The sequence below is a fragment of the Cyanistes caeruleus genome, chromosome 14 (assembly GCF_971803275.1).
Source record: "Cyanistes caeruleus chromosome 14, bCyaCae1.hap1.1, whole genome shotgun sequence".
Lineage (NCBI taxonomy): Eukaryota > Metazoa > Chordata > Aves > Passeriformes > Paridae > Cyanistes > Cyanistes caeruleus.
In genome coordinates, this window is record NC_141714.1 from 9,481,466 (window position 1) to 9,493,563 (window position 12,098).

Consider the following 12,098-nt stretch of genomic DNA (forward strand, 5'->3'; position numbering starts at 1 on the left):
AGGGAGAATACTTGACTGGCTTAAATGTGACCTTAGTTTTAGCAGTGACAGTTACTGCTACAGCCCTGATGTCTTTTTGATCTATTAAGGGCTGCTGGGGCCAACAAGGTGCTGGGAAGTATGCGTGGGAATGGCTGACTTGAGGGGCACAGGCAAGCATATTTTATGCCCTTATTTAGTGGAATTTCCCCCTTTCTTTTTATTCTCACTAGAAATATAGTTTTAAAAATTATGCAGTGTAAAAGACACAGCACTTAATTTCCCATCCTCTTTGTCCTCAATAGCATTTTTTAGTGCTGTTACTATGTAAATGGTTACCAAGTGAGTAACTACTCTCATAAATAGTCACAGGCAGAAATTGCTTTCACTGCATATGCTATTAGATAGTGGGTCTTATTAGTAGGGCTTATTAATTGGTTTGGTGTCTTAGTTAAATTGGTGTGCCAGTGAGTAGAAAAACAAATCCTTCTTAGGCCAGTGGATTCCTTATTATATGTCCTAGTAATTTTTTATGTCCAGAAAGCTTCAGAAACAGTGACTAAGGCTTTAGTACTGCTGAGATATTTCTCAGATACCGCATCAGATGCTTTCTAGGGAGAAATAAACAAAACTGGTGTTTTGTTTCAAATTTGGATGATCACTCTTTCCCAGTCTTACACATAAATAACATATTTCAGTCATCCTTGACAACAGGGCCCAACTTGCCCCTTCAACACCCTTGTGTTTCCTGGGCTGTTTTAGATATAGGGGAAACACAGGGATGACATTTGAGCCATGTGTCACTGGAAGAAGATGGTGATTGCCAGCATTAGCTCTAAGTATGCTGTAATGGTTGGCTATTCCCAAGCAACATTACGTTCCTGTGGAAAATATTACAATAGTTTCATGCCAGTAATAACTTTTCAGGGAAAATCTACATGTCATTTTTGTATCTGATGCTACATATCCTTCCTGTGAGTTAAGATGTCGCTTGAATCTTGAGCTATCTCCATCTCTGATAAGTTGGTTTTGACATATAATTCTCTATTTTTTTCTTTCCCTCTTCCCCTCCTTTAAAAATATGCAAAATGTGCAGTTTTACTGCAGTGTAAGCCAAAAGCATAATTCATGTTGCACACATATAATTTGATTTCAAAAGATTATCTCTAGTACTGGCAAAGCATCAGTGAGCCAGGCTGCACTGAGATAAAAAATCATACACTAAAATCATCTGGGGTGTTTGGGTGAAGTCAACACCAACTTTTTAATGCCAGCTCTTGTTTGTTTCTCTTTTTTTTTATTATTATTATTTTGTTTTTGATTTTTTTTAGTGTAAAAATCCCAGTATTTTAAACTTTTTTCTTTAGCATTGACTTTTCTGTATTTTCCTACTCCTGATGCTTAGCTCTCATAGGTATCAATGGGAGGTGTGCAGATGGAAGGGAGCCTCTCTGAGGCTGCCCCCAGCATAAAAGATGATTATGCTCCCTCCTCTCCTTAACTGTAACCTGAGGCTGCTTCTGTCACTCTTGCTTTTGAAGGATCTTACAGCCTGAGTTTCAGTCTGGGAAGCCCTGAGTGAGACTGGTGAGGAATGTATCATGGATTTAGATGGGAGGCTGTATGAAACTTCAGTGAGGAAGGGTGGGAGGTGTTCTCAGTCCGTGTCCTGTGGGTTGACAGTCAAAAATCAAGGATTTACTGGACAGGGCTGAGTGGAGGGCTGTGAAGATGGTGAGGGATGGAGCGTCTGTCATACAATCAAAGGTTGAGGGAGACAGGCCTATTTGGCTGGAGATGAGAAGACTGATAGGGGACCTCATCAGGGCGCACAAATGTGGTAAGGGTGGGTTTCAGGGAGATGGAACCACACTCTTTTTGGTGGTGCCCAGCACAGGACAAGGGACAGTGGGCACAAACTGAAACACAAAGTTCCACCCTCTGAATAGGTGGAAAAAGTTCTTTAGTTGTGAGGGTGACCGGGCACTGAAACCGAGGTTGAGATCTCCTCTGGAGATATCCAAAACCCATCTGGACAACATGATTCTGTGCAGTCAGCTCTTTGTGAACCTGCTGCAGCAGGGGGTTGGATTAGGGGAACTCCTGAGGTCCCTTCCAACCCCAAACATTCTGTGATTCTGTAATCTCCTGTTTGTTTTTAAGCACTATTTTATTGCAAGAGGCAATGAAATAGATGGCAATAGACAGTGAAGTAAAACAGGTGTGTGATCTTGTGGTGAAAACCTATCTTAACCTTGGTTATAGGGTATATGGAATCATTTAACTCCTGTCCTGCTGCCCCAAGAACCTTTTGTACCCACAGGAGAGAACAGTGAAGACACTGATAAGAGACTGTCCCTTTATTGTGATTCTATAATGGTGAGACAATCTCTGTGATGAAAGGTTTGCAGTCTCACTAAAGGCTTCGTTAACTGTTAATTCCTGTGTTAGGATGCAACTCCAAACACATAAACTAGTTGAATTTTTTGCAAAATACTCAATGAGATGTACAGACCAGACAATTTCTTAGTCTGCAACTGATTCCTGATTAAAATGGAGTACTGGGATCCTAATGGATATGAAATTCTGTCTTTCACTCTCTCCCATTCACTTCGTGTTGGAGTTTGAAAGAAATCCTATTTGTCAGTTTTTGAATCTGAGACTTGCAGCTGTAGCAAAACATTTGGATAGAAAACCTATTTTCTAAAATTTACTTAGGGTAAAATGTCCTTTTTAATTGTTTACTTCCTGCATTTCAAATAACTTTTGTTAAATCCCAGCTTGTGCACCTGTGTTCCTCCAGACAACTGTCTCTTCAAATTCTCTAGACTGATTTGTGGTTTTCTTGCGTGCCAGAACCTGTTGTATCTCTTATTGCATTAAATCGCTGACATAAAGTAATGCCTCATGACAGATGCAGCTGCACATCACCGAGGCTGAGAAACCAGGAGGGAAGCAGAGGCCCAGGTCTAGGGAAGACTTGATATTTCTGTGCACAAGTTGTACTTACAAGATTTTAAGTCTGGCTGGCAGATTTTTTTTTTTTTTTTTTTTTTCAAGTGTGAGAGAAGGGGAAGACTGAGTGAGAGGAATCCTTCTACTTTTTTTCCCTCCCCCCATCTGTAGACATATCTGCCTCATCCTACTGTGCAGGGTTGGGCAGAATAACTCCTTGAAATCAGCTTTGCATGTTGACCAGAAGCAGTCTTAAAAATTTATTCAAAGTCTCTCCTGGCCCTTACTATTCTGATTTAATAAAATTGAAGAGGAGCTAGTCCTGACAGATAAGAAGTTTATACAGAAATGTTGCTCTGGATAAAAGGGTTTGCATGTCATCCAAAATTCTGTCACCTCCCATTTTTGGGACTTGTGCTATAAAACCTGAAGAGTAAAGTGGTAGTTCCTCTTTATGATTAGGTTTGATTTTGCTGATCAGTAAGAGAGTTAGATATTCCTCTGAGGGTTTCATCTAGGGTTGTCTTAGCAAATCTGGGGTTCTTAAAGCCACACTAAGTGTGGTTCAATGGAAGAAACATTCTTTACGAAAACATTGCTATTCCTTTAAATACTCTGTGTTTACAGTATCACTATCTCTTTATAAATTGGCCCATGGATTAATTCCCTCTCAGGTAACAGCTCTTTAGTTCTGCTATGGCCTTTAGATTTTCAATTTTCACCCTTCGAACCTACTGCCTGTAGAAATCGCCTAGCAAAAAATTGCCTTTTTAAATATTACGAGCCAAATACTGAAAAACAAGGACTGTGTTACTGTTTACATTGCTGTTATTCTGTCTTCTGCATCAAGAGTAAAACAAAAGGCAAAATATGCATATCTTCAAAATTTGGAAATGCATATGTCTATGACACCTTTTATGGTCTGTTTGTTAATTCTTAAGGTCACTGTAGTTGGTGGGTGGATTCCTCTCCTTTTGGGCTTGTTTGGCATCTGTTCCTCAGACACCACTGAGCCCCTGCCAGGCCAAGCTGAGCAGGACTTTGTGGGAGCTCAGGACCTCTGAACAACAAACCAATATGATTTTGCAGAAGCTCTTTATTGTTTACATTATACACTTATTTATACATTCTAAAACTACTGTTCACACAATCACACATCTTTTCATTGGTGCCCCTGTGCACTCTGTACACACCCCTCGGGGCACAGGACTGGTTACAGTCCAGGTGTTCAACCACCCTCTGTCACCTGGCTCTTGTGGTCCTGATCTCTTGTTTTTCAGCCTCTTCTTATTTTTAGAATAGCTTATGTCTCAGCAGTCTTGAGATATTCCAGAGGGTCTGATAATAAACTCTGAATACAGTTTGGCTGGAGCACATCATGGCCCAAGCTGTTCAGCTGCATTGCTACAGGACTTCGCTGTGAAATGTTGTGCGTGACTCAGGGGAAGCTTTTCCAAGCTGAACGATTCATTGCAATCCATGGCTTGCTGTTGTGTTTTGCTGAAGCCCTCAGCCCTTTGCTCCCAGTTCCTGAGGTGCTCTGTGTGGATGAGTCACAGGCAGATGGAGGGTGTGGGAGCTCACACTGGTGCAAAGGGAGTGAGGCTGCAAAGGCTGTGAGGTCTTCCCTTGCAGCCAAGTTTGGTTTAATTTTTCAACCTGTGTGAAAATGATGGTGTTTTAACACTGTGTGGAATGGGCTGGCCATTTCCTGGTAAAAATTGGCTTGAAGTAAGACTGTGGGTAGTAATGATAAGTGATGGTGTGGGAGGGAAATACAAAACTCATTGTTACAACCACCAGTTGACAGCCTTAGGATTATGGCTGGCTGTTCAATGACTTCTTTGCTGTAGGGGTAACATATAAAGCATCTGTTGTTGAATTGAACAAGCTGTTATATTTTTGGAAAAAATCTTGCCAAAATTCTCTCAAGGATCTCTGTTGCTGTTACTTCCTGCAGAGTACCTCACCTGGCTGCTGTGCACAGGGCCACAAAGTGCCTCACAGGCCCTGGTTCTGCAGTTCAGTGCACATACTCTCCGTAGCTGAGTAGTGAAAACCACAGTAAAGCAAGATGGGGAGAACAGAGACATTTGTAGAGTCCTGAAACAACCATGGCACTCATTCTCTGGCTTGACAAAAAATTGAACTTATAGTCATGTAGCCTTTCCCCTGTTTATTGAAGTAAATACCTCTCAAAAAATCAATGTGTTCAGACAGAGTTGGAAGAAGATACTGAGTAAGTTCAAGGGTGACTATTTGTCCTGTTCTCCAATTACTTTTTATTAAAGTGTTTCATTCTTCAGTAGCTATACCCACAGATGGTAGAGCAGTGTCCAGATAGCTCAAAGCTCATCCCTGTATTTCCTGACCTACAATTACCCTTGTGTTTCAGCTTCTTTCCCCTCCAACTTCATGCCAGTCTCTGTTCTTCATTCCATACATAAAGCAACTTTAATAGCTTGACATGCTAATGCTGACTTAGTTTTTGCCATTTCTCATCCTTGTTTGAATATATAATGTCCCACAAGGATAATTTTTCTTATATTTCGATTTCTTACAGTGTTGTCTTTTCCTAATTTATGTCCCTCCTACTGCTGCACAGTATTCCTCACTGGCTCCCAGTTTAGAAAATTTGCTATAATTGCTTTCATTTCAGAGCACATAAAGGACACCAGTGTGCTCAGGCACTTCCTCTCCTCCCCACCTGACTCACTCCAGACATATAAACCTATTTATTTTTCTAGAAAGTTGCAAAAGCTTGGAGGGAGACTTACAGAACTTAATTTGGCATGGCTAATAGGAAGTTCAGGTAAAGGGGTAGTTTAAATGGAGCAAACACATACTTGGGTTTGATTATGTTGTATTTCAAAATACACAGTTCTTTTAAAGCTGGAAATTGTTTTGAGATTTGGTTAGAGCTTTCAAGAGCCTCAAGTTTTATTAAAGAGAGAGAGAAAAAAGAGAGAAAAAAATCTTATATGTAACCTACTTGATGGATGTATCTGAGTGACATCTACAACAGCATCATAAATAGGTGTTTGCTTTGATTTTCTTCCTTCCATGTCTCAGATGCATTTCTTCTTCTGGATTTGATTTTCCTGCATTGTTAAGAGGCATTGACTGTGTGACAGAGAGAAGAATGTTTTTGCAAACTTGAGCACTGCTTATCAAAGAGGTGGTCAGTCTCACACCTCTCTCTTCTTCTCTCCCAGTGGGATCTAATTGTTGTAAAAAATAAATTAGTATCCTGACTTCAGGAACACTAACTCAATAAATGAATTGATGTCAGCAAATGGTAGTCTTGTCTGCCCTGCTGATATAAGTGATTATTCTCTTTACACTTAAATATACTGCGCTGTGATTGCTTCCAGAGAACCCATTATGGCCTAGCCCTCACTTCTGCAAATACTGTAAACATCTTTAACTGCCAGCATACTTTTTTTCTTTTACATTTCCAAAACATGCAAATGACAACTTATGTGCTGTAGTAACCAAGAGACTTGTCCAAGTTAAAATCTGAGCCTTAGGATGGAACCAAAAAATACTACCAAAATGTTTGAAGATTTGAGCAGCATGTGTGCATCGCCAGGACAAGATGACACCCTGTAGCTTTCAACATCCGTGTTTTTAATTGCCACCTTACTTTTGTGTTTCATTGCTGCTGGGATATATATTAACCCATATCTACCTGTGAGCTGGATAGCTGGATTGCAGGAGTGTGCAGAGGAAAAGTAATAGGCTGTCACTTCTGATGTTGGAAACAACTGAGCCTAAGCCACCATTTTGGGCCAAATTTTTAGGAAACTGTTGAAAGGCACTACTAATTTTGGTTATGTAAAACAAAAGAGGTCTGTTTTAAAACACCAGAAAGAACTCACATTGTCACCAGTTTTATGTAAGCCTACTTTTATTTACATGTTTACTTGTTTATCTGCAACAATAGGCACAAATCAGTGGTTTGCATGCACAGTTTTTGTGCCTTATCCTTAGGATGCAATAAAACAACATTTCTCACTCCTTCACATTGGAGCCAATAGATAAAATACTGGTTCCATTACATCTGCAAGGGCAGGAACAGACATACTATTTCCTGAAGACAGCAGAACAAATGAATATTTTGAAAAATAGACTCCTTTAGCAACCACCTGTGCCTTGCTGTGGATGTAGCTGGATGAGCAGAGTGCACCAATACCTGACTTGTGGGTGCAGAGGAGGGCTCTGGGCTGTGATGAATACTGAGAAGCTGCTGAACAGAGCAGTGTTCACAGAACAGTGTCTCTGCACTCCTGGTTCCCTGTGACCAGGGTTTAGTGGGGTGTTAAGCAAGACTGGTGCCAAAGAAGAGTGTGCTAGTTTCTCATATGGGCTTTTACAATAAGCAATAAAGCTTCTTGTCTTATTTACCAGCACAGCACGTGTCTGCTTTAGCAAGCAGCCTTTGCAGTGATAGGCAACAGCTGCAGGGTAAACATCCACAGTGAATCACTGCAATTAGCACCATGGGGAGAACATCTGGGAGGTTCTGGAGTTTCCTAGCAATCAGGACCAGACCAGGTCTGCTGAAATTTTTTCAAGATCTTGGATCATAAGAGTAAAGACAAGGGTAGATGAGATTGTGGAGAGATGGTGAGCACCAGAATGGGTTTGTGGGAAGGACAGGTCCCAGGGCTGTGCTTGATGTTCCTCAGAGAAGAGAGGAATAACCAATGTTTGGCTCTGAATAGATGTGTGAAAAATGGATAAGGAAGGAAAGAAGAGCAACAGAAAGCATCTTGTCAGTATGCATTAGTGGTCTGTAATGTGTTTGTGCTTAATGGGAGACGTATGTAATCCCCTCTGTCCCTCACTGAGGAGGGAGTGGCATCTCCACTACTAGGAAACCTGGGAATAAATATACTTCATATTTGTGTGAGCTCAGGTTTGTTGTAGTGGCTGTTTAATTTTGCTCAGGCTCACATATTTCACTCTTTAAACTGTTAAACTTTCTAAAAGTTTACCTTGCAGGAATACTTTGAAACACCTGCCTTGTACAGCTGTGTCTGAAACAAAATTTAATTTAAATTTTCAAGTCTAATTGCTGAAGTTGTTGGTGTGCCTTTAGAGCTGAGTGTAGTCATTCAGGAAGATTAGTAGTTCACAAGGTCATGTGCAAAGTAGGACTAACAAGATACTGAGAAATAATAGTCTCATATGGGATTGGTTTCAGGTTGTAGAGCAATAGTTCAGAGATTTAATTCAGCTTAGATATACTCAAAATCATCCCTGTTTTTTTAAACTTTTAAAATTTTCCTGACCTTGAAAATACCTTACGGGTGGTTTACAACTAAAAATCTAAACATCACTATAATCAGAAAAACTGCACAGATTTCTATTTTTCATTATTTTCTACTTATTTGAAGTCTCATATGATTTCCATGATAGGCACACAGGATAGCATTAGCACAGCAGATTTTTTTAAAGAGATTAGATGAGAATCGGGTTGCCTCCTACAGAACATTTTGCTTTACTTCCCACCCTCCCCTCTTCTTTTCTGAAGGTATCTTTTTATCAGGTGTGAATACTAATAATGCTGATATGGGGTGACAGATTGACCAAACAAGCATAGCAACAGTAACTATTTTCCTTTTGATAAGAACTAAACTAAAGGTTATGAGTATAACTGCATCTCTCAATCTATTTGCTCCACAGCACAGTGCCAGACAAAGGTAAGAATATAGAAAGCTACAGCCAGAATATGCATTTATTTAGAGGAAGCATGAGTGACTAAACTCTGGTTAAAGCATAAATATGGATAATATTTATTTTCTAATACTTTCTAATTATATCAAAATAAGTATTATGAAATCTATGTTAAATAATTTTTAACTGCATTTTAAATTTGAATTTTATTGGATTAGTATCTGTTTAATCATGCTCCCTTAGGAAAGGGAATGAAAAGAATAGAAACATAGACTGCTTTAAAAAAGACATTGGTTATTTTTTATTTTCAGGAGCAATATTGGACTTGTACAGTTGACCTAGACAATATTCAGTATTGAGCTCAAGTCTTCTGTGTGTATCCCCAAAGCTCAGATGGTTTTAAGGACACAAAGAAATGTCTCTGGACCATGAAAGCTCCTCATTTTTCCCAGCATGGACTAGAATGAAGTGTGTTATTTCCAGAATTAATATTCATACTGCATTGAAGCTATAATAACCTTCACATTAGTGCCTCACTCTTGATAATCTATGGTATTTTCCTATTTTTTTAGTCTCTGTTTATTAGGAAAACTATATTCAGATTTTTTGCATTTTCATAATAGGAGGATAATCTTAACCCCCAGTCAGAAGGTCTGCTTGTGTGAGTGGTCCCTTTTCTAAGAGTTGCAGCAGCTCTGGGCCATTTAGTAAATAAGGCTTCTCAATGCAACAAATAATGTGTGGTAATGGTAATTCACTGAAGCAGGGTGGATATTAGCCTGGAGAGAGATACTGCACTGGGTTTCTTCAGTGTTGACTCAAACTCAATGTCTTGTGTTGGAATAAGCTTCCTGTTGGAGGAATTAATATTTTAGAGTAACTTAGTCATTGTTCTGGAAAACTTTAATTTTCTTATTAGTCTTACTTAGGTTTTTAGGTCACCAGACTGAATCTCTGCAGTTCTGATGAAAGAGGAAAAACAGTCTCTGAGTACTGTGGGAAAAGGGGAGAAAGAAAATAGCGTAACTCTGCCTGGTGACACACTGATTTTGAGAGTGAATGTCTGGTATAGAATACCATGGTAAATAGTCAAAATTTTTTTAAGTTCCATTAGCTAGAAACAAATCAAAGTTAATGAAGTAATGACCCTGAATGTTTTGACTCCCTTGTGACTATATTTTCAGTTTCTAGGAATAGTCAGGCAGAAGGCTTCAAAATTTTTATTTTTTTCCCAGAAGAAAGGCAAAATATGTGGACCCTTCAAATTACCTTCACAATTTAACTTAGGGCTGTTATTCTATTTAATAATTTAATAGCACAACAATTATGTTAAAATCAAAAGAACTGTGCCATTTCCATGCTGCTGGAATGACTAGCTTTTTTTTTTCCCTTTTTTTTTTTTTTTCCTTACAGTGTAAAATTCCCTGTGCAGTTTAAAGGGCCTGTGGTGCTCTTTTACAACATATTCTCTGTCTGTGTGATAGTAGAAGGACAGACTATATTCATAAACACCCCTTATTTAAAGCCGTTAACGAAAATACTCATTTTATACTTCTGTTGCTGCAAAGCTGCTGGTATGGTTTATTTCCAGAGGATGGCTTTAGGTCATGTAAAGGATGTCTACAGCAAATGTGTCTGTATGCTGTGACTGAGGCTTATTTTTCATCCAGTCTGTCATGTGCAAGATGAGATGAGTAGACATATCCCTATCAAAAAGTTTGTTTTCTATTTATTATTAAATCCATTCTAAATGAGGCATTTTAGCAGAGAGCACAAAATCGTATGTGCACCTCTTCTGAACTCAGCAGTGTTTAACAAATATGATTGTGGTCAGAATTATCTTCTATTTTTTCCCATACACTGTTCATGTGACCATCAGCATTTTAGTGCTGGAAAGTAACTGCAGTGTGTACCTGCAGGTAAATTGTGGGGGTGTCTGTTTTGGGGGAAGAGTTCACTGTGAAGGATTAATTCTTGCAATAGCAAAATGCCTGCCCAAATCCTGATTTGTACAGATGCAACTTGGTCACAGCCAAGTTTGTCAGAACTTTCTATGGTCTAAAGAGAGCAAGTGGTTGCTGTCAGTACAAGAGCTACAGGTTTCTAAAAAACTCATTGTCTTTTTTTTCTTTTAACTTCAAATAACAAAGAACCACTTTTAGCATCTCATAACTCCCTGTAATTACATTAATGATTAGGAGAATGATAGATATCTAATTAAAATCTAGGAAAAGTGCAGTCAGTGAGAAATGAGAGTTAGTTTCACAAATTTCAAATTTGTCCTGAGTTTCAGAGTTACTTTTTGACAATGTAGCATTTTCTCTTGTTTGTCACAATGACTCACTTCAATAGGTCATGCTTTAGTTTAACAGCAATCTGCAGGGATGTGAGAGAATTTTTGTTTGAGATGGAGAGAGTTATCTTTTTATTAGTCTTTTGTTGGCTGAGTGATAGCAATGCTTAAATCCATGATGCCTTCTGCAGCATGGGAGCCCTGGTAGATCTTTCAGCCACTGGTCAATACATTGATCAATACATTGGTCAACACAATGTATTGTTTCCAGCACCGATGTACAACCTGCTGATTTCATTCTGCTGGAGATGACAAGTGTTTTGAATTCCAAGTGCCCAAGAAGGCTGAACATCTGCTGAGCTTCCTGCCCAGTGCTGCTCCAGACAGCTGGATGTGCCGAGGCCATGTGCTGGGCAGGAGACAAGTGTTGCTGGCACTCCAACCCCTGCAAAGAAAAGGATGAAAATGTTATTGTGTCTTATTCTGCAGTATTTTATTCCTAATACTAATGGATTAAACTAATGGATCCATTCCTGAACTTAACAGCTCTTTACTTCTCAGCACAGAGCATTTTCTGTTCTCATTTATTTGTGGTTAGGGATTGGGGGAAGCTCCTATTTAAAGGAAAAAAACCTCAGACATGCAGTAATCTAATAACCAGAAATGACACAAACAGCACCATCAATATGCAGCTTTGGCAGACATCTGATACTGGTGCTTCAGAGATTGTTATACAGCATTCTTTGGGGGATTCCCTCTTCCAGCTCCTCTGGTGTCACCAGAACCACCAGTGAATACCTGCTCCTCCTCACCAGTGTTGCTGTGGGTAATGCTGATGTCCTGCTGCCTTTCCCAGGAGTAACTGTGCCCTGCTCTGTGAGTGCCACATGTTCATTTTGTACTCTGTGAGGGAATACGCACGCTTTTTTATTTTTCTGCTGTAACCATAATCTGCTTGTAGAATGATGAGAGAAGAAGGGTTTTCCTTAATCCTAATTACGGTCTCTGGAGGCCACCTAACTTTTGTTTTTTAAGAGCATGTTAACCAGGTTTCAGTAGCCTTTTCTTAAATGGAAGCTTCACAGATGATATAACCCATTTTAGTTTCTTCTTCAATTATTCTATTACTTGTCTTTGAAACCCCCTAAATAGCCATTATGTACAAGTCAAACAAAACAGGAAAAAAAAG

The 12,098-nt window shown here is 39.3% G+C and overlaps 1 protein-coding gene and 1 long non-coding RNA gene across 3 annotated transcripts in view; one reads left to right on the forward strand and one right to left on the reverse strand.

Annotated features, from left to right (window-relative positions):
• The window catches only part of GAB3 (GRB2 associated binding protein 3), a 774,285-nt gene that overhangs the window by 289,432 nt on the left and 472,755 nt on the right, over positions 1-12,098 (reverse strand). The window lies entirely within an intron of this gene.
• Positions 1-12,098, forward strand: part of LOC111928716 (uncharacterized) — an 83,410-nt gene that overhangs the window by 68,818 nt on the left and 2,494 nt on the right. The window lies entirely within an intron of this gene.